Below are 22,146 nucleotides of genomic sequence, written 5' to 3'. Positions count from 1 at the left end.
TACCATGGAACCTAGCTACTTGCCTTCCAGAACCCTCTGTGTTCCAGGCTCATCACAATGAAGCTAGTAACAAAATCCTAGGCATACTGTAAAGAACCTCAAAAGCCTGTGAGAAGAAACCAAGGCTCCCAGCTCCCCTGTTCAGGTATGCTCTCAGCTACCAGCCATGTGACTGAGCCATATTGAAAGTGGGACCTCCAGCTCCCATCTGGGCCATGCCAGGTGATACCCCACAGGATGGAGGGGTTTACCTGTCCAAGCTGAAGATTCATAAGTGAAATAAAGGACTGTTCTTGTTTCATGCCATTGAGTTTGGGGACACTTTATTACCTGGCAATGAAGCTTCCCTGGTGGCTCAGTGGTAAAAATCCTCCTGCCAATGTGGGAGCCGTAGGTTCGATCCTTGGGTTGTAAAGATCCCCTAGAGAAGGAAATGGCAACCCACTCCAGGATCCTTGCCTGGAGAATCCCATGGAAGAGGAGCCTGGTGGGCTATAGTCCAAGGGGTTGCAAAAGAGTCGGACACGACTTGGTGACTCAACAACAACAAAGACTGAAACAGCCGTCCTGATTTTCCTTTTTCCCATGGCCTGGATGTTGGGTTCTTTTTAATTTTGCAGACTTTTGAGGAATATCCTTTTGAGGAATTTATTCTTACCTAAATTAACCAAACTTTGTTCCTTTTGCTTGTAACTACTTGCATATAACCGTGGAAAATGATAGAAAGGCAAACGTCAAGTGAGCGCTAACAATGGCCTAAACACGTGTTCAAGGAAGAGCCCGGGCCCTTGAAAGGAAGGAGAACAGTTGGTGAGGCTGGAGTGTGAAGGGGTGCAGGTCTCAAGATGAGGTTGAGAGGGAGTAAATTAGTACTAATCTTGTACCACGCCTGGGCAAGTTATGTAACTCCTAATGTCTCAGTCATCTGCATATCAACAGTAAGACGGAAGTCCTATTTTTAAGCAACTCCCCACCTCCACACACACAATACCCCATTTAAGGGAAAATGAAATCAAAACTCAGCAACCTCTATTTACTGCTGACCTGGAACTTGACCCGGCTCTGTCTTCCTCCAAAGCTTGTCCTCCTAACACATCTGCTGTGTGGCTCAGGAGATGATTTATAACTTAGAAGACAGAGTACAGGGAGAGCGCTAAGGGGGATATGCATGGATGAATACACAGCCCAGTTAGAAAGACCCAATAATGTTATGGAGCCATAAAACTCATTTTACAAAGAAAGAGATCAAACATGGAATGTGACTATCATTAAAGGGTGGAAGAAAGAATACGGACTTTGGAACTCCACAGAACCTCCTACTATGGTATGTGTAATCTCAGGCATTTCACCTGACCTCACTCAGAATCCATTTTCTCTAACAAGGGGGTGAGGACCCCCAAGTCCCCCTGGTAAGGTTTGGCAATGACGCTTATAAATTTGATGGTGCCTGGTGGGTATCAAAATGTCACCAATAATTCTTGATATTGAGAATAATTATAGTAACACCCAAAGTTGTATAGATAGAGACTCAAAAAAGTGAGGGGAAAGAAAAGCAGGTAAAAAACAGAGGAAACAGGGTAAGATGGGAGAAAGGGACACAGGGGGAAGGAGTTACTGGAAGGAGGGAACATGGGCAGCAGGAACAAAAAAGTCAAATCTCATGCTGGAGGATTTTTAAGTCTCCACACAAAAAACGATTCCAGTGCCTGAAGTAACTCCTGGTGTGACCACCCCTGCAGAAGAGGTGCCAGCCACGTGCAGCCCAGCCCTAGGATCTTATAAAGGATCAGATTTTCATGCTTGGGTTTAGGGCACCATAGCTCCCAGGAAACCAGTCCCCAAACAATCAGATGCTCCCTTTGCAAAGACAAAAGGCAGCTAGCCCCCTTCTACATGAATCCTCTTAATTTCCCTACCTTGTCAAGGACCAAACAACTCGTCGCGTTCTTGGTGGCCATGGGGCTCAGGCTCCCAAGGAAGCCTTGTTACTCTTTGACCGTCATGCATAGAAGAGTTACAGAAGGAATTTGGAGGAGGGCAAGTTGGGAGGTCCCCCTGGGGGCAGTGGGCGAAGTAGCCCACACTAGGACCTCAGCCCCGAGTTTCCATTTCTGCCCAACACCTGATGAAAGGAACTGGTTTTCAAACCCTATCACCCAGGAATGAAGCAAGCAACAGATGAAAGGAATTATAGCAACTTTACCAAGTCATCTAAACTGTGGCCAGCATTGCTAGGATTCCTGGGTATGAGGTTTCCAGACAAGGGAGAAAAATGGACCGAAGGGAATTTCTTTCTTAAAAGGGAAGTGGGTCTGTGTTGAGATAATTCAGAAGAAGGATAAAGCTGGGAAGGCTGGTGCTGGTTCCTTGCCATCATCCTATCCTCGGGCCCTTATTGAAAATTCCTACCCTCCAGGCTCCCCATCCCCACATCAGGGTGGGGCCCCTTTCTATGAAGAAAATAGAGGTTGCAATGTTTGGCATATTAATTCGGAGCATATGGTCAAAAATATTGTTTGCTATGGCTCGTGGGCTTATGATATTTAATTTAAAATAGATTTTCCTAAATAAAAAGAGACTTTGTACAGATGGCCATTAAAAGCAAACCATTTTGCTGCTCGGCGTTGTTAAAATACAATGTTTTTAAAGCATTTTATAAGATGTTGGCCCTTTGGCAAGAATGGAGTGTTCTGAAAAGATGGAGGTTTGGCACAACGACAAGATGTCCCTGGTACGATGGTCACAGGCCCAGTTCTGTGGGCAATCTTTATCTCAGTAAGCTCGATTTTCTTTTACACAGTACACTTGCTTCTAAAATCCTGAAGTTACATTCAGACCTGAGAAAGTCCAACTCTTGAGATCAAGTAGCTAGAGTGATAACCACAAACGCTTTCTTATGTCATTTCTCATTAAATATGAACAGATTGTTTCCACAACAAACACAGAGCAAGCACGAGACCAGGTGTTCTCCCATTTTCCACGTCTCTTCCAGCCTTAGTGGGAGGATTACAGGACTTTTCCTTCCTCTCTCTCTGCTTCTTTTAGCGATCACCTGAGGTTGATGACTGCCACGGAAAGGGTGGCCTGGCATCTTAAAGGCTTGGAGGTTGATGAACATGTCAAATAAGGTTGGTCTACATGGAGCACGTGAGCGGCATTTTTGTGCTGTTGATAATGCAGGTTCTTTCGAGTGGTTACAAAATAAAAATACCTTCTGACTCATCTCAGGAGAGTCGTACCATGAATTATGTCTATCCAGCTTGTTTTCTCCAGACAATTCATTCTGATTTTCTGAAGATGGCAGCAGACCCAGAGGGTAGAGCCTGCTAAGCTGCTTAACCATGAAACACACACAGGAAAATGACAAGGAGGAAATCAATGGTGTTAACTTATGGGCTCCTGCTCCAAACGGGAGCATTCTGAACAACACTGACCTCTTCTATCCTCCCCTCAAATCATCCCTAGACAATATCCTTCCCTGGAATATGATCAGGAGAGAGCGCACATCTCAGGATCCAACTTGCTGCATTGCTTTTCATGACGCAAGGTCATCCGCTGAAGACTTTTGTTGAAAAGCTGATACTTGAGAAATGGTTTCATATTAGTTCGGGATGGAAAAGAAAGCAGATAGAAGTTTCTAGATTGTCAGTAATCTTTTCTTATGAATGGCCAAAGAGAAACAGCCCACTTTTTGATGGAGGGTCAGAGAAACATGGAGGTACCAGAACAATTGTTCCCAACACAGTACCATCTGTAATTAGTGACAAACAACCAGTGTGGTTTGTTTTCTAGTTCAGTAACTTTTAACAACACTTGTAATCAGTCGGGTTTTTAGAAAGAGGGTGTGAGGGCCAGGGGAAAGAATTACATTACACACAGCACAGCAGTCCTTGGAGAAATGCTCACGGCTGGACACACCTTTTTGCCAGGGTGGCTTTCTGAGCCTTTGTTTGAAGGGATATAAACAAAAGCTCAGGGGAACACAGGAGAGATCCTTCAACCCCATGGGGGTAACCTCAGAGGGGAAGCTTTCTCCTCTGTCCACGAAGTGAGGGATTGGGTTTGCCAGCAGCCTGAGGACTACAGCCCTGCCTTTGCAGAGCTTTGGGGACAGGTATTTACCTGGTCTGCACCTGGATATCAGACGCTTAAATGGGGCACAAACCTGCCAGAGCTTGAAAGAGTCAGAACACAGAATATGTAACTAGAATTAACAAAACTGGAAGACATTTTTACTGAAACAGGCAAGACTCCTACTGGGGCTTTGGCAATTCAACTCCAGAAAATTCTTCAGTGGAGTTATCAATTAGCACACGCTGTGGTGAGCAGGAAGGTAAATATTGATTTGTAAAGTTCCTATCTCAGTGGCTGTCTTTGAATGAACTCAAGGAGTTTGACCACTCTTAACCAGGCATTAAAATTAAAGAAAAAAAATGACTAAGGTCTTTTTTTTTTCTTGTTAAAATGATTTTTTTTTCTGTTTATAACAAGACACTACGTGTTCAGTATAGACAAATTAGAAAGTGTAGATAAGAGAAAAAGAAAAGCCAAGGACATTCATAATCTCAGCATTCAGCAACCATTTCTTACAAAATTCAGGGCTGAGAAGACATACTATTTTGTAATATCCTTTTGTCACTTTTGAGTCTTTATTGTCATTACTTACAATTGATAAATTTGCATCTACTTCATTCGTAATGGCAGCTTAGTATTGTATGTCATGGATGTACAAAAGCTTATTTAATCACTCCTTTGTTTTTAAACATTCAGATGGTTTCCAACTTTTCGGTGTGTTGTAAACTGCCTTGGTGAACCACCTTCTGGGTAAGTATTCACATTAAATACTTTAAATAACACATTAAAGTGTTATTTTCGTTGTTGTTCAAAAGGAGTAACTTGGCAATGCTCTTGAAAATGTTCTGAGAACTAAAGTCAAGACAAGGAACTGACATAAGCTCAAATGAGGCCAGGACCTTCCAAATATGTTTGCATAGAAGATGTGAATGGAGTTTTCTAGTAAAATAGTTATCTAGTAAAATAGGAAATATTGAAAGAAATTCTGTAAAAGTACCAGGCGTTGAACCAACCTGTACAGGACCACCAGTGACCTGTAGATGTCTGCCATCTCTAATTTCTAAACATGCTATTCTAGGAGCCTCTGTTTTTACAACACATAAATGCATGTGGCGTCTTCCTGGGTTATTTGGACCAAATACTGTAATTCTTTAAGCTCAGCAGGCTGTTTTGGAGGATGACAAAAAAAAAAAAAAAAACCCTGGTTGAGATGGCAAGAGAGAGCTGGGGGGCAGGCAGATGTTGAAATGATAGTGGTAAAAGGCAAAATGCTAGGACAGAGTAGGTCTAAAGTTGTCCTTAGTGAACTCAAAATATATGATTTGATAAAAATAATCTTAAACTCTGCTTTCAAGGAGAGTGTTTATAAGAAGCATGAAAGACAGTTAAGGAATTCAGCAGACAGCCTTGTGTATGGAGGGCAATCACGGGGCAGGACTGTCACCACCCCCTCTCCCAGGTCCTCGTTGACCTGACATGGCTAAGCAGTCAGACAGCTTTTCCGAGTCCACACACAGCCCCACGTCCCTCCATCCAGGTCTCCAGGCTGCCAAGAGCAACCTATTGAAACTGATGCTGGAGGTGATACTTAGTTTCTATTGCTGGCCTGGTGGATTTTCCACCAGTAAGGGATGTTTTGGATGAATGGGAGGATTTAGTTGGTTAGGAAAGTGAGAAATCAATGCCTGGAATTGATGGAGCTAAATGGCAGGAGAAGGGCATTCTGCTGAAAAAGCTGAGAATCCAACCTGTGGAACAATTCCAGAAGGCCTGTTTTTTTCGTTTGTAATTTGGAACTATTTTAATAGTGTTTAATCATGACACCATCACACGCCAGAATTAGGGGGCGACTGTGAATGACTCTGTTGCAGCAAATGGCAAGCCCTCACTTTCATATACAGATCTATCAATTAGTCAACATTTGTTGAGTGCCTTAGGCTCATCCAAGGAGCCTGAGACAGGTCTTGTGCACAGCTAATTTATTGTGGGTCTTGAGTTCAGAGAACCTCGGCAAGGGATTGGAAAGAACAACACAGAAAAAGAAGGAATGCTGATATGAGGCTGTGGACTGGATCCCCTAGGAGCCTCTGAGGAGCTTCTAGAATCTTCCTCAGCCTTATCTGGTGAGGGACTGAGGAGGGGATCTGTGCTCCTAACCCCCACAGGTCAAAGATCACGCTGAGGAATAAGTGTTGCACTCATGTCCGTGCAAAGTGGGTTCCTGCTGTCAGGCCTGAAGCAGAAAGTGAAAGATACACAGTGTGGCCTGGGCCCAGGGCTCTGGGGCAGATGCTGTCAGATTTCACTCCTGCAAAGCAGGTTGCTACAGTTATGACTGTATTAGAAGTAATAAAATTATTAGAGACAATCTTTCTGAGTGTCAGCTAAGTGATGGAAAGAAACAGGACTTAAAGCTGATGGGAGAGCAAGTTCATAGGCAGAGAGCAAAAAGAGCTTGGCCTGTACCAGGACCAGATAGTCCAAAATGACTGGAGCCCAGTGAATAAGGAGAAGGGAGTCAAAGATAAGAGATGCCAACCTACCAAGGGCTTTGTAGACCGTGAGAAGTTTGTATTTGATGGGAAGACATTGGAGAGTTTGTGAGTGGAAGAGTAACATCATCTGATTCAGCTTTAAGGAAAAAAAAAAACACACTCTGGGAGCTGAGCAGAGAATTGAAAGTTGAAAAACTGGGCATGGGAAGGGTGAGCACAGAAGCAGAGGGAACCACGAGGGGCAACTGTAGAAGCACATGTAACAGACAAGAGTTGTTTCTTTTTTTTCCCATTGGGGTATGATTGCTTTATAATGTGCTCGTTTCTGCTGCACAATGAAGTGAATCACGTGTACATGTATTCCTCCCTCTTGAGCCCCGCTCTCCTCCACCTCCCATCCCACCCCTCTGGGTCATCACCGAGCACTGAGCTGAGCTCCCTGTGCTGTATAGCAGCTTCCCACTAGCTCTCTGTTTTACACATGGTGGGGGATGTACATCAAGGCTACTTTTTCAATTAGCCCCAACCTCTCCTTCCCTGACTGTGTCCACAAGTCTGTTCTGTACCTCTGTGTCTCTATTCCTGCCATGGAAATAGGTTCATCTGTTTCTTATAGGGCGATAGTCTTCAAACATTTTTCTCTGGTTCACTCTAATAAGATTTTGAAAAATTATGAATACAGCCCCACATTTTTAAGTTGACATCTGAAATTTTTCAACCTAAGTATTAAATAGTTACCAAAAAGGTAATTTCTGCTCATTATAAATATTGACCATTTAAAATAAAACTTTAAATATATTACTCTTTTCAAGATATTCAGTTGAAACTAAATTCCAAAGCTTAAACACCATTTACTGTGTGCATTCATTTTAAAAGCACATTAACAAGCTTTTCTATGACAAATATTTTATTCTATCTTTATCTTTTAACTCATATTTTTATTTTGATTTCCATTACATTTCCCTGCAATTTTTATCCTGATGTAATATATTTTAATATTTGAAATTCTTCTATTGATTATTCTAGCATATTCTCTACATCAAAAATGCATGTGAATATTGGGATTTATTTTTTCAATTCCTATGGTCATAAAACCTCTAACTAGTGATTTTTCTGATTGAATTATTAGAAATTCTAATGCACAATTAATTATAATAATACACAACTGATTACAATAACACAAACGTATTACACAATTGATTATAATACCATCAACTATTAATTACTAACACACAATTGATTACAACAATATAAACACATTTCAAATGCTATTGAATAATGATTAGATATAAAAAACTAAACTTTATTAAAAAAGCATCTCTTCGGGTGGTTAATGGGTTTTTTTTTCCCCCTTGAATGGTTTTTACTTGCTGCTAGAACGAGACAGAGTTCAACATCAATTCTATCTCAATTCTTATTTTTATTGATATGAGTGCTAAGAAAAGTATTCACAAAAATATGTAAATAGAAATGAAAAGAGTTTTATTGTAGCAAATCTGTCATTGGTTTGAACTACCTCTGAGTTACATACCAAAATATGACAAGCTGATCGATCTTCAAAACATGCTTCAAGGATCTATCAGTTCAGTTAGTTCTTTCTTTACTTTGTTGAGCACGGAGAATTGGAGACAATCTGACTTCATCAAAGATGGTTCCCAGTCCTTGGATGCATTCCTTTCGTTCCTTTCACCAAAGAACCTCAGGGATTTTCCATGCCCCAGGGGAGGTGTTACAGTAAGCTCAGAAATGGATGCTGAGTAAACTTTTTGTTGTGGAAGGAAAGATGTGAGAGGAGGGGTACCAAGACTAAATAATCTCAGCATCCTTGTCAAGCAGATCCATTCAGAGAAAGAAAACAGGGAAATCAGTTGCTTTGGACTCTCTTTTATGTACACCTGGGAAAACTTTCATGTAATCCCGCAGTGAAAAACTCTTTGCTTTCAAGCCCACTCATCTTGGTTTTGGCAATGAAAGTGGTGAGAATTACTGGAGTTAAAGTAAATATCAAAGGTTGATGCTCAGGACTTGATGATGGAGTAGAAATAGGGTCTGAATGAGAGAGGGAATCCAAGATGATACTTCAATGTAATAGGAAGAGAGATGGAAATGAGAGGGTCTGATATTTATAAGAAGAGAATAAAATTACAGGAAAAAAAAAAGATACACAACAATAAACTTTGTGTATTTCTTATTCAGGAAAGGCCTGCTGTGGGTTAAGACTGACCCTAGGATTCAGGGTTTCTCTAAGGCATCATGCTGCCATGTCAACATATGGCTTCCAAGACTCAGCAAAATGGAAAGAGAGAGGGGCTCCAAGTTACAACTTTCTTGTCTTAGAAATACCTTCGGTCATTTTTGCTTACAGTCCATTGGCTAGAAACAGTCACCTAGTGCTCAACCTATTGCATAAGAGGCTGGAACAGAGGACACCACGGAGCATTTTGTGAGTGCTGTCTTGGCCAAACTGGGTTTTGGCATATGAAACTAGATGAATGCTGCTTCTCACTAAGAAGATAATATTTGCATAGGCTCATTGCCAACCAGGGTTTTGGGGAGAAAAATGATAATGGTTTTCATCTTTCCATCTAGAAGAATAAACAGGCAAGACCTGTGGAGGAAACTATGGAAAACAACACCAATGAGAAAAACTTGCCCTACCAAATATTGAAATATATTACAAACCTAAAATAATTACAATGGCCAGTTTCAGAAGAACAAAAGAGAAAACCCTGAAACAGTTCAGTTTATACAAAGGCAGCCACATAGGGCATTAGTACCACTTTTTACACCATTACTAAAATAATTTACACATGGACAAAAGGGTTGAACGGGAAACAAAGCACTTATTTCAAAAAAACGATCTTGAGATCATTTAAATAATTTTCTCCTCTGAAAGAAAACTGTAGGTGATTACTTAAATTATTTCAAGATGAGCAAGGACTTCCTGAGCATAAAAGCAATAGAAGAAACGAAAGACATGAAAGAAAAGACTAAATCCATCTGAAAATATATTATTACACTTTTTGTCAGTAGGCAACACAAACAAAATTAAAAGTCAAACGACAAACTGAAAATGGGTATTTAAATAAACACGAGGCAAAGAGTTAACAATCTCAATTTAAAGAACTCTTACAAAATTGTGATGCCACCAACATGCCAAGTTTTAATGGCAAAGGGTAAGAAAAGACAATTCACACTAGACATACAAATAGCTAAGAAAGACAATGGCAAGCAACGTAAAATAATCTTTTGCTCACTAAATTGACAGGTAATCTTAAGCTATTACCTCAGGAGTCAGTGATGGCAAGCATTTAATGAGAATGATGATGGCATATTCTGATGGAAAAAGTGTGAAGTGGAGCAAACTTCCTGGAAAGTGATTTGTAATATGTAATCAATACTGAGATGCTAAAGTGTTTATGACAGTGTTCTATATCTGATATATATATATATATATATATATAATCATATATATAAGTCATAATGTCAATTTAAAAGAAGGAAATTTGTGATATTTATATTCTGCTTCAAATAAAAAATATTACATCTGTTAACCTAGTAATTCTACTGCAATGGATTATCCTAAAGAAATAATAAAATTTACAATTAAAAATTTGTGTGTAAAGATATTCTTACAGTGTAACTTATTATAAAAGTGAAACTTAGAAAAGCACCAACACACTGCAAAATAAGAAAGGAAAATGTTTAATTCAGTCATATTTTTAAAAGAGAATTTTAAGCACCCATTAAATATCAAGCTGTCTAGGAACATTTTGTTAAACTGAGATAATTATCATAATAGGATATCCAACAGTAATTCAGAAATAAAAATATAAGATGTATGTGGTGTGCTCAGTCTTGCCTGACTCTTTGCGATTCCCCGGACTGCAGCCTGCCAGGCTCCTCTGTCCATGAGAATTCTCCAGGTAAGAATACTGGAGTGGGTAGGCAATCCCTTCTCTAGGGGATCTTCCTGACCCAGGAATCAAACCAGGGTCTCTTGCATTGCAGGTGGATTCTTTACCAGCTGAGCTACCAACTTGGTCCCCATTTTAAATAAATTCATATGGAAACCTAAGTGCTTAAATGTGAAAGCTTCCCAGGTGGCGCTAGTGATAAAGAACCTGCCTGCCAATGCAGGAGACATGAGACACATGTTTGATCCCTGAGCCAGGAAGATCCCCTGGAGGAGAGCTTGCAGCCCACTCCAGTATTCTTGCTGGGAGAATTCCATGGACAGAGGAGTTTGGTGGGCTACAGTTCATAGGATGGCAAAGAATCAAACATGACTGAAGTGACTTAGATGACAACAATGTGAAAATGGATAAAAATGTTAACATAGTAAGAGTAGTTATCTCTGAGTGATTTTTATTTTAGTTTTCTTTCCCACCATTATCCAATTTTAAATAATTAATATTAAATAATAATTAATGTAATGATTAAAATCGATGTCAGTAAAATAAATAGAAAAGTAATTAAGTACAGTCACTGGAAGTTATCCTGCTCTGAAGCCAATCCTCAAGCCTTTGGGAGAAATTCAGCTTTTGCCCAAGATTCAATAGTAGCTCAGTTCTCTCCCCCAAACCATGTCCATTATGCAGTGCTGTGTAGAGGAAAGCATATTGGATTGTAAGTCATAGATTAACTTCCAAGGTGGTCATTACTAGGACTGCTCACTGGTGTGATTTACAGTAAGGAGGTCCTGAAACTCAACACACCCTCTGAAACTCTATAGGTGAAGGAGAACTGAAAAAGTAGCTGGATAGTGTTTGTCTTACAGGAGAAAATCTGTCATTTTAGTTAGTTGGGAATCACCCATCATCATGGGCAGTTAACTTGCAAAAATATCTTTTTCCTGCCTCTGCCTTTAAGCTTCTCTGACACCTTGACCCGAGGCTGCAAGAAAAAACTAAGAAGACAAATATGGTGGCTTCTACCCAAGAGCCCATCTTCACTTTCTTGACATCACCCTGATTTTGTCTAGAGTCCAGTTCTATGGAATGAAACATGACTGCTCCATCTCCTTACAGCCATCCCATTTCGGCTTGGCAAATCACTCTTTTTCACAGCCTTCCTTGAAGCTGGAAGTGGACCCACATAAGGAGAAGTCTAGCTTTTCAGGGGGAAATATTTCTGCTAAGATAAAAAGACAGGGGCTTATAAGGAAACAGTCTTTAGAGTCTGCCTTACTCAACCATGATGACTGAGTCACGGTAGCCATCTTTAAGACCATAAGAGACAGTTCAAGAGAATTCCATAGAGGCCTACCCAATGCTCTGACATGGTTTGGCTGCTGAACCAGCTCTGGAGAGTTTATCTACAAATTTCTTGAGACATTAAGTGTTTGATGGCTAGGGATTTTTACTTGCAGCTAATTGCTTCTCTTTTTTGTAGTATAATTACTTTACAATGTTGTATTAGTTTCTCGTACAACAAAGTGAGTCAGCTATATGTATACATGTATCACCTCCCTCTTGGACATCCCCCCCACCCCATTCCACCCATCTAGGTCATCACAGAGCACCAAGCTGAGCTCCCTGTGCTATACCACTACTTCCCACTAGCTATCTATTTTACACATGGTAGTGTATTTATGGGGCTTCCCAGGTGACTCAGTGGGCAGACTCTGCCTGCAATACAGGCAATGCAAGAGACTCAAATTTGATCCCTGGGCCAAGAAGATACCCTGAAAGAAGGCACGGCAACCCACTCCAGCATTCTTGCCTGGAGAATCCCACGGACAGAGGAGTCTGACGGGCTACGGTCCATGAGATCGCAAAGAGTCAGACATGGTGGAAGTAACTGAGAATGCACAGTGTATTTATGTCAGATCTAATCTTCCAATCATCCCACCACAACCCCCTCACTCCCCTGGGCCATGTCCACACGTTCATTCTCTACATCTGCATCTCTATTCCTGTTCTGAAACCGGACCATTTTTCCTCTGTACCATTTTTCTAGATTCCATATACATGCATTAATGTACAATATTTGATTTTCTTTTTCTGACTTACTTCACTCTATAAGACAGACTCTAAGTCTATCTACATCTCTACAAATGACCCAATTTCATTCCTTTTTATGAGTGAGTAATATTCCATTGTATATATGTACCACATCTTCATTATCCATTCATCTGTCAATGGACACTTGAGTTGTTTCCATATCCCAGCTATTGTAAACAGTGCTGCAATAAACACTGGGATACATGTGAACTTTTGGATTATGTATCTTAAATAGATATAATGAGACTTTAGAGGTGGCTTGATTTGCTCATGATGTTGTTTCTGGATACCCAAATATGGGATGTGGCTATTTGTGACAACTTTAATGAGGCTGTCTAAACATGTCTGGGGCTTCCCCAGATGACTCGGTGGTAAAGAGTCCTCCTGCCACTGCAGGAAACAGAGGAGATCTGGGTTTGATCCTTGGGTCGGAAAGATCCCCTGAAGAAGAAAATGGCAACCACTGTATACCTGCCTGGAAAATTCCGTGGACAAAGGATCCTGATGGGCTATAGTCGAAGGGGTCACAAAAGATTAGACACAATTTAGTGACTAAAACAAAAACAAACATGCTTTGTGTTCTTGCAAACTAACAGAGGTGAACGAGTTCATGCCAACAGTTAGATCAGCCCTGCATCAGTTAAATCTTTCAAATTCAAGAATGCGTCAGACCTTATTATTCCTCTTGTCTTGGTGTTTACTAGCTTTAGTTAACTTGTCTGGTGTCCAATGTTTCAGTTCTGTTCTCTCGATCTACTCTTTGGGAGAAATGTCATATTTAGAAACATCTACCCACATTGCTTACAAATATATATTTTTAATTCCTTGGTTTGTATGATCAGAGCTAGCAGATTTGACAAACTCCATGGAAAATATACTCTTATTTAAAATATATCTCTTGCTATCTTGTCATGAGCTTTTTAGTGAGAGTCTATCTTCACCCATAAGCGTCAGTGTAAAAGAATCTGGGGCCAGGCTCAGATGGTAAAAGAATGTCCCTCCAATTCAGGAGACCTGGGTTTGATCCCTGGGTCAGGAAGATCCTCTGGAGGAGGACATGGCAACCCACTGCAGTATTCTTGTCTGGAGAATCCCATGGACAGAGGAGCCTAGCGGGCTAGAGTCCGTATGGTCACTAAGAGTTGGGCACGACTGAGCAACTAACACTACTACTACTACTTTTTAAACAAGAAAACTGTGATATCCAGACAAAGACTGCCGCTCTGTCAGTGTTTATATCCTGCATGAATTACACCCACTGAGGTAGTCAGACACACATACCTAAAAACTCATATATAATCTGAACTCAGTGCATAAACAACTTTTTTTTCTTTTCTTTTTTTTTGGCTGCGCCAGGTCTTCGGTGCTGCGCACGAGGGCAACTCTCTAGCTGTGGCGCGTGGGCTTCTCATTTGGTGGCTTCTCCTGTGGAGCACAGGCTCCCGGTGCAGGGGCTTCAGTAGTTGAGGTCCGAGGCCTCTAGAGGGAGGGCTCAGTAGTCATGCTGCACAGGCTTAGTCGCCCTGTGCCACGTGGGATCTTTCTGGACCAGGGATCGGCAGATTCTTAACCACTGGATCACCAGAGAAAACTAAACAAACAACTTTTAAAGCAATGACCCATCTAACGACTTTAGTAAAACAGTCAGTATTGACACTCACCCCTGTTATCAGCTGAAATGACCAAGGCTTAACTTCCCCACTTTCTGACAACATTTATGTATCCCATACTTAAACCTGTCAGGAATGTGGGGAAAGATTATTGCCTTGGATATCAGGACTTGGAACCTAATTCTCTGGCCCTTAGTTTTTTGGGGTCTTTTGTGTGTGGTGTAAAAAGATGAATTGGCCCAGATGCTCTTAAAGGTTCCAGACTGCTTTCAGATTCTTCTGCAGAGGAATGTAGGCAAATGGAAAAAAAAAAAATTTACCCTCCTTCTTTTAGAAGATGCCCTGTAGACCTGAAAAATAATAATATTTGGAATGTCAACATTTTCTGAGAACTTACTATATGCCAGGCACTAGACTGTGAACAGCTTTTTGTGTATTATTTATTCCTTAAGATAATGAAACAATATCACTCCCATTTTGCCAAGGAGACATCATGACTATGCCAGGATCACATAAATGAAAGGAGAGAACTTTTATTCCAAAACCCATTGTCTTACCCATCGCACCACATTTAAAACAACATATGAGCTCAATCGGGCTTCCAAGATGGCATTAGTGGTAAAGAACCCGCCTGCCAATGCAGGAGATGTCAGAGACATGGGTTCAGTCCCTGGGTTGGGAAGATCCCCCAGAAGAAGAAATGGCAACTCACTCCAGTGTTCTTGCCTGGAGGTGCATGCATGCATGAGCTTCATTGTAGAAAAGAACAAGACTCAAGGTTCTCCTTATTTCTGTCTAAAATTAAACATGCATTTCAGTAAATGTGTTTTGTATTTTTTGGAGGCTGTGTTTTGGCTCCCATGGGGAAATAGCATTTTCTTGATAAAGGATGGATAAGCAAAGAATGATCTGTTACATGTGATCATAGGAGTCACGTCCTGTGAGACTTTTTACAGCCCGTTACAATTCGGGTTTTCAAGAATTGCTGTCACTGAATTCCACAAACATCCTTTGTGTTCAGAATATGGTAGCACCTACTCTCAAGGTATTGTTAATATGCTCAGTAAAAACACACTTGCCTTCTGCAGGCTATGGTTTTGCTTTGAAATCTCTGTAATTAAGACATTCTCATTTCAGGCACTGGGTATTACTGAGTTCAAAGAAACAAAGATGTATTTCATCTTTTTTTTTTTTTCCCTACAGATGATTCATCAATTCCACTCCTCCCGCCTACAGACGTCTAAATTTCAGTTTTCTGAGAAGCTACAAAGTGTGAAGTGGCATCTCCGCATTGAGTCAGAGGACACTGAGTGTTAAACTGTAATACCGCCAAGAGTTTGGTGTCAACCCTCTTAACCTGTTTTCCGGTGTAAGCATCATTAACAATGCTCTTTGCCCTTGGGCACTAAAAGGAAAAGACGCCAGTAACCCTACACCAACTGTTCCACTTAAGTAACTACCTGATGTGCCCGTTATCTTTCCAGGCTATCCGGGGAAGGGGGTGGGAACGTTTGCTCCTGTGTCCCTGGCAAGCCGGCTAATGCTTGTCAAAGCAACAGCTCTGTTCCCTGAAGCTCAATTTCCTGTCCCTCATTTGAATCTGCACACTTGGGATAACCAGAGAATACTCACGATTGTGTTTACTGGACTATAAGACAGCACAAACATCAGTGTGTCCACTTCAGACACACACACACGCATACAAATCAGACAGGTAACAGGAAATATTTCACACTGAAACACCTTGGTTAAATTTCCAGGTGCATCTGTATTAATTTGAAATATCATTCCTAGAAATTTGCAGGTAATAAATTTGGAAAGTTCCTCTTCAACATTTTCTTTATTTGATCAAGTAAATCTATTCATCCACATTTTATTTACTGAAGCAAATATACAAAGTGGTGTGCAGTATGCTGTTCTAAGTTTCTTCAGTCATGTCTGACTCTTTGCGATCCCATGGACTGTAGCCTGACACGCTCCTCTGTCCATGGGATTCTCCCAGGCAAGTATACTGGAATGAGTTGTCATTTCCTACTCCAGGGGATCTTCCTGACACAGGGATCAATCTCACATCTCTTACATTTCCTGCATTGGCAGGCAGGTTCTGTAAATTGCCATGTAGGAAGCCCCATGAAGTGCTGGCTCAGTGGTAAAGAATCCGCCTGCCAATGCAGGAGATGTGGGTTTGATCCCTGGGTCAGGAAGATCTCTTGGAGAAGGAAATGGCAACCCATTCCATATTCTTGCCTGGGATATCTCGTGGACAGAGGAGCCTGGCAGCATACAGGCCATGGGTCGCAAAGAATCGGACACAACTGAGCAACTAAACAGCAAACATATGACATATTCCAAATATTCACTCAGGATATCGTTAGAAGAGCTATAAGCACTTTTTAAATGTATTAAGATTGCCCCTGGCGATCTTCTTGAGTCTTGACCAGTAGAGGCAGCTAATTAGGTGGAATATTCCAGAGAAATGGAAGTCCCTGCAGAGTGAGATAATTCAAGCCATTCCTTATTTCATAATGAACATTGTAAAAAAAATGGTTTCTTCATTATGAGAGGAAGGGGCTGCTCTAAGGGAGTGGAGATTGGCAGAAAGAGTGCTACTTGGGTTTTGCAGAAGGAACGTTTTCAACAGTTATATACCCTTAATATTTTAAAAATGTACTTTGGGAATCAAGCAGATCAGCTCTTCCAAGCCAATCATTTTCCAATCCAAGATCAAAAGTGACATTTTAAAAGAGGTGCATTAAGAAAAAGAAGAAATTGCTGCAGTTGAGCGATTCCAAGGTCTCATCAACTGTATATAAATGAGTTCTGTGTGTAATCTCCTGCTCGTGTATAACTAGGACCTGAGCTCTCTGCCAGGAAATACCTGTGGCCACTGTTAAATGGGATATGGTCCATCTCGTTGGCTCTGAACAGCCTAGGGTGGGAACAGTAAAATACACCTTTATTTGCTGGCTACAAGATGGATGTGGACGCCCAGTCTCACTCTGAACTGACTTCTTCCCAATATGTGATGCTCCCAGAACTTTTCATAGAACAGGCTGCTCTGAGCTTCTCCCTAGAACTCCATATATTCTGCTGCAGACAACAACTCTGTGTCCTGGACATGCACGCCCTTCTGGAGACATGATAGAACAGAGCAATCTCCTCCAAGAAAGTGAAAGTGAAGTCCCTCAGTTGTGCCCGACTCTTTGCGACCCCATGGACAGTAACCTGCACCAAGCTCCTCCATCCATGAGATTCTCAAGGCAAGAGGACTGAAGTGGGTTGCCATTTCCTTCTCCAGGGAATCTTCCCAACCCAGGAATCAAACCCAGGTCTCTCGCATTGTAGACAGACAATATACCATCTTAGCCACCAGGGAAGTCCGAATCCCAACCAAATTGTCAAAGTTTCAAGTTACTTTTCCACCTCGCTGAATAAAAAAGCAGATTCCAAGTCAATCCATAGGTCTAGGGTAACCAATGTCTCATCCTAGGAAGCAGCACCACCATCTTTCTATTTTCCATTTGAAATAAGTCTTTCTTTCTGTCCACCCCAAGCCACTTGCCTCATTAGGTATAGAGACAGGACAGCCGGCTGCCCATTGGTCATCTTCTGCCACGTGAGGAAGACGGTCTCAAGCTGAGCACACAGGTATAGTCATATCTGACCCTCGATGCGTACTGCACAAGTCCTGGTTCTTTTGGTTAAATTTGAAATCTCTATCACCTTGCCTCAAACCATTTAATCCACACTGTATTCCCACTGGTCAATCATGTTAGACCCACCACCTCTAACTCTCTGCTTCTCTTAATATCCTAAACTTGTCATTCTTGTCTCTTCTCCAAGCCTTTGTTTGTACTGTTCCTGATCCTTGAATTTAAATGACTTTGTGTTCATAGGTATTGCTAATATTTTATAAAGTGCTGGCTATGTGCCCAGTCCTGTGCTGGTCACTTTGCCTACAGTACATTATCTTACCTGTATAATGTCCAAGGACAATATGGATATTTATTCCTGTCACATCAAACAGGAAACTGAGGCTTGGAGGTCGAAGCAGATGCTGAGATGTCTCTCCAAGAACTGCTTCTCTTTTCAAGATGAAGGTAATTCATTCTCCTTGCTGCCAAGGGTGCTGACTGCTCACCTTGGATAATTACTTTACAATATTGTGATGGGTTTTTGCCATTTATCAGCACAAACCAGCATTAGATATATATATGTCCCTTCCCTCTTGAATCTCCCCTGACATCCGTCCCCATCCCATTTCTGCAGGTTCTCACAGAGTTTTTATCCCTTGCAGCAATTGGAAGGGGACTGCTTTTCCTTTCTCCAGGGGCAGCCCCCCACCTATGACTTCTTAGTGTAAGAGTATAAAGGCCTGGACCCCTTAACTTAATTGGGGACATTTCTCTAGGACCATCCCCTGTCCAGAGCTCCCTGTGGGGTCAACTCAGGCCACTGGCGTCACCGCATCCTCTGCCCAGCCTGCCTGCTGCCCCCTCATAGTGCTCCTCAGAGCACTCCCTCTCACACCTCCTGCACACAGATCACAGTTCCAGGGCCTATTTCCTAGGGAACCCAACTCAATGAGGAAGACTGCTGGTGCCCAAAACCAGGAGCAAGGAGGAAGATCTGAGATTTCAACATGACTCTGTTTCAAAGACTGTGTTCCTTTCTCTCTGCTGTTCCTGTTTCCGTCGAAAGACCATCCGTCTTTCCCTTCTCAGAGGGGCAGACAGTCTTTTTTTCAGTCTCTCTCTCCAAGCACTAAGATGCTTACATTTCACCAGAGGAAAGTGGGGAAGTGTGGCCTCAGGGAGGATGAGTAATCACATAGATGCAGCACATAGATGTGTTTTGTTTGTCCTGTGTTGTCCTTTAAAATGATGGGTCAGTATTTTTTTGATTAGAAGATTTGACCCCAAAATACAGATTACCAACTTCTCTTGAAAAGCCAGAGTAGCTGGCTGTACTGTGTGGTTACTTGGTCAAATGAGCACAGTGCCTGCAGCTGGGTGGTGGCGTGGTGGCCCCTGTGGACACTGTAATTTGTTGCTATTTGCACCACCCCAAGCAATCCCTGACACGGGGTTTGGGGACAATGCCATCAATCGAGTTGCTAGTCTATTTTTATTTTTTTAATGAAGAAAGAGATCTCTCTGTGTGGCTCAACCAAAAAATAGGAAAATTAAAGATAGGCCTAGAAGATTATATATTTAAAAGAAAAGAATAGGAAAAAGCTTTAGGGGAAAGGGAATGAGCGGGAAGCTCATCACCAACTCAATGGACATGAATCCGAGCAAACTCTGGGAGATAGTGAAAGACAGTGAAGCCTGGCATGCTACAGTCCATGGGGTCGCAAAGAGTCTGACACGACTTAGTGACTGGACAACAACAACAATGATGTGTGAGCAGGATGGGTGAGTTACAGTTATATGTCTTATGTTGGTCAATGCATGATCTTCCCAGCATCTGTGGAAATTCAAGTTTGGTCCGTGGCTCTGCTGAATAGCAGCACTCTTTACAATAGCCAAGTCAACCAACCCAAATGTCCAGCAACAGATGAAGGATACTGAAAGACATGTACCATATATGGTACATATACACAATTGAATATTACTCAGCCATAAGAAGGAATGAAATAATGCCATTTCCAGCAACCTGGATGGACTTTATAGTAAGTGAAGTAAGTGAGAAAGAGAAAAACAAACACTATATAATATCACTTATATGTGGAATCTAAAATATGATAGAAATGAGCATATGCATGAAACAGAATTGTGGACATAGAGCATAGACTGGTTGCCAAGGAGAAAGGGGATGGAGAAAATTATGGAGTGGGAAGTTGGGGTTAGCAGATGAAAGCTATTATATATGGAATGGATAAACAGCAAGATCCTACTGTATAGCACAGAGAACTATATTCAGTATTATATGATAAACCATAAGGAAAAAGAATATTTTAAAAAAGAATGAATATATACATTCCTATGTGTGCATGTGTGCTCAGTCCTCAGTCATGCCTGATTCTTTGTGGTCCTATGGACTGCAGTCCACCAGGCTCCTCTGTCCATGGGATTCTCTGGGCAATTCTTCATGCTACACTGGACTGTGTAGCCATTTCCTGCTCCAGGGGATCTTCCCAACCTAGAGATCGAACCCGCATCTCCTGCATTGGCAGACAGATTTTTATCACTTTGATGTACAGCAGAAATTAACACAACATTGTAAATCAACTATACCTCAATTTAAAAAAATGTTTAATGAATAAGATCAGGGAATCACACTACGAGTCAGGTGTTGTCCGTGGTCTAACAGAATCAGCCTCAGATCTGGAGTGCATGGAGAGGGGGGTGAGGGAAGAGGAGGAATCTGATTCTGCTTCTGCTGTGATGTGGTCCTATGGACAAGTCCCAGAACCTTCCCAATTCTTCTGTAAAACAAGTGATGTATTAGATAATTTCAAAGGTTCTGTCCAGTTGTAAAATCCTAAAATCTATTATCTGTCTGCTTATTGTTCTATATGATTAAGTTTGCCTGAGTAATAGACATATGAGGGCACGGATTATGTCTGCTATTTCTTTGTATCTTTCACAATGTAAAATGGAAGATAAGCATGGTACACATGTTGATGGATTGAAAGACTCCCTTCAATCAATATGATACACATACTGATGGGCTGATGGACTCCAGAGCTCCAAGTGAGACCCTGTCCACAAGGAGAACCTACCCCGGACTACAGACTTTGTCTAAGGAGAAAGCAGAAAGCAAGAAGACAGAGCTACATTACAGATAGCAGGAGCTGCACGCAGCGTGAAAGAAACATAGCCACAACTCACAAATGGAAAATGTCGTAACAGTTCTGGGGGAAAAAAAGAGTTAAAACTGTGTTTCCTCCAGCACTACAGTTTCTCATGAACAGAAAGCGCCCTTTGGACGTAGTCTGGAGGGAATTGAAACTCACTACTCTGGAAAATCAATTCAACAGGATGAGAGAAAGTCACAGCTTTCCGAGACCTCGCTCCCACTCTCCTGGCCCCACTTTGTTTCAGAGGCGTGTTTCAGAAAGGGCTGGGGGTATTGGAGACTGATCTGAATCACCCAGAATTTAGCTAAGCTTCTATTCCCTCTTCAATTTCTTGCAATTTTCTAGGCATAGGTGTTTTAAGAGGGTTTTTCCTGAATTTTTGCTTCATTCCAATTGCCAGCTTGGTTTAGACCTATGCCACACTGTAGCTTCTGTGTCATTTTCCTTAAAAATCCAATCATCTGATAGCTAATAAGTTTGGTAATCTTCCTGGAGACCAAGGAAGTATGGAGGGGCTCCGTGTTGTATCAAGAAGTCTGTCACCATCTTGCTGTCCCACCCCACCCCTCCACTCCTTTCTGGCTTCAGCGCCTTTCAAAAGGCCATATTCCCAACCCATGTCTCTCCCTGGCATACATCGAAGAAGAATAACTTTGAGTTCCCCTCCTTCAACTGCTTTTTGTGGGGGCGGGGAATAGACTCTACAAGCTGGCCTACTTAGAATTCCCAGATCAATCAAGTTCTAGTGAGTAAAAATCTCTCTATCCTGTTACACTTAAATATTTTTTAATAAGCCTTCCAAACTGCCTAGAACCCTGGACATAGCATCTCTGTATTTTCTCTGCCAGGCATTTGTATTTAATTCTTAGTGTAGAATATTAAACTGAATGCAATTTCTGGTGACGATTTAATTTAATGCTCTCATTTCGTGAAAGTGAAAGTTTCCCGGGTGGCTCAGACAGTAAAGAATCTGCCTGTAATGCAGGACACTTGTTGTTCGAGGTTGGGAAGATCCCCTGGAGAAGGGAATGGCTACTACCCACTCCAATATTCTTGCCTGGAGAATTCCAGGGTATGAGAAGATTTGTGGGCTGCAGTCCATGGGGTTGCAAAGAGTTGGATATGACCGAGTGACTAACACTTTCATTTTTACTTTT

The 22,146-nt window shown here is 41.6% G+C and overlaps 1 long non-coding RNA gene across 3 annotated transcripts; it reads left to right on the top strand.

Annotated features, from left to right (window-relative positions):
• Positions 1 to 18: 18 nt before the first annotated feature.
• On the top strand, positions 19 to 21,872 carry LOC133230165 (uncharacterized). 3 transcript variants are annotated; one of them, XR_009730770.1, is made up of 6 exons: positions 19 to 145; positions 4,771 to 4,824; positions 15,388 to 15,553; positions 17,739 to 17,832; positions 18,212 to 18,284; positions 20,792 to 21,872. It is a non-coding gene; the product is annotated as an uncharacterized LOC133230165 (long non-coding RNA). The 3 variants fall into 3 exon arrangements; XR_009730771.1 differs by lacking the exon at positions 20,792 to 21,872 and adding an exon at positions 18,755 to 19,260; XR_009730769.1 differs by lacking the exon at positions 20,792 to 21,872 and adding an exon at positions 18,454 to 19,260.
• The last annotated feature ends 274 nt before the right edge of the window (positions 21,873 to 22,146 follow it).

The sequence above is a fragment of the Bos javanicus genome, chromosome 18, assembly GCF_032452875.1.
Source record: "Bos javanicus breed banteng chromosome 18, ARS-OSU_banteng_1.0, whole genome shotgun sequence".
NCBI classification, from domain to species: Eukaryota; Metazoa; Chordata; class Mammalia; order Artiodactyla; family Bovidae; genus Bos; species Bos javanicus.
Note: the sequence above shows the minus strand (reverse complement) of the source record. Positions and strands in the feature narration are given on the sequence as shown.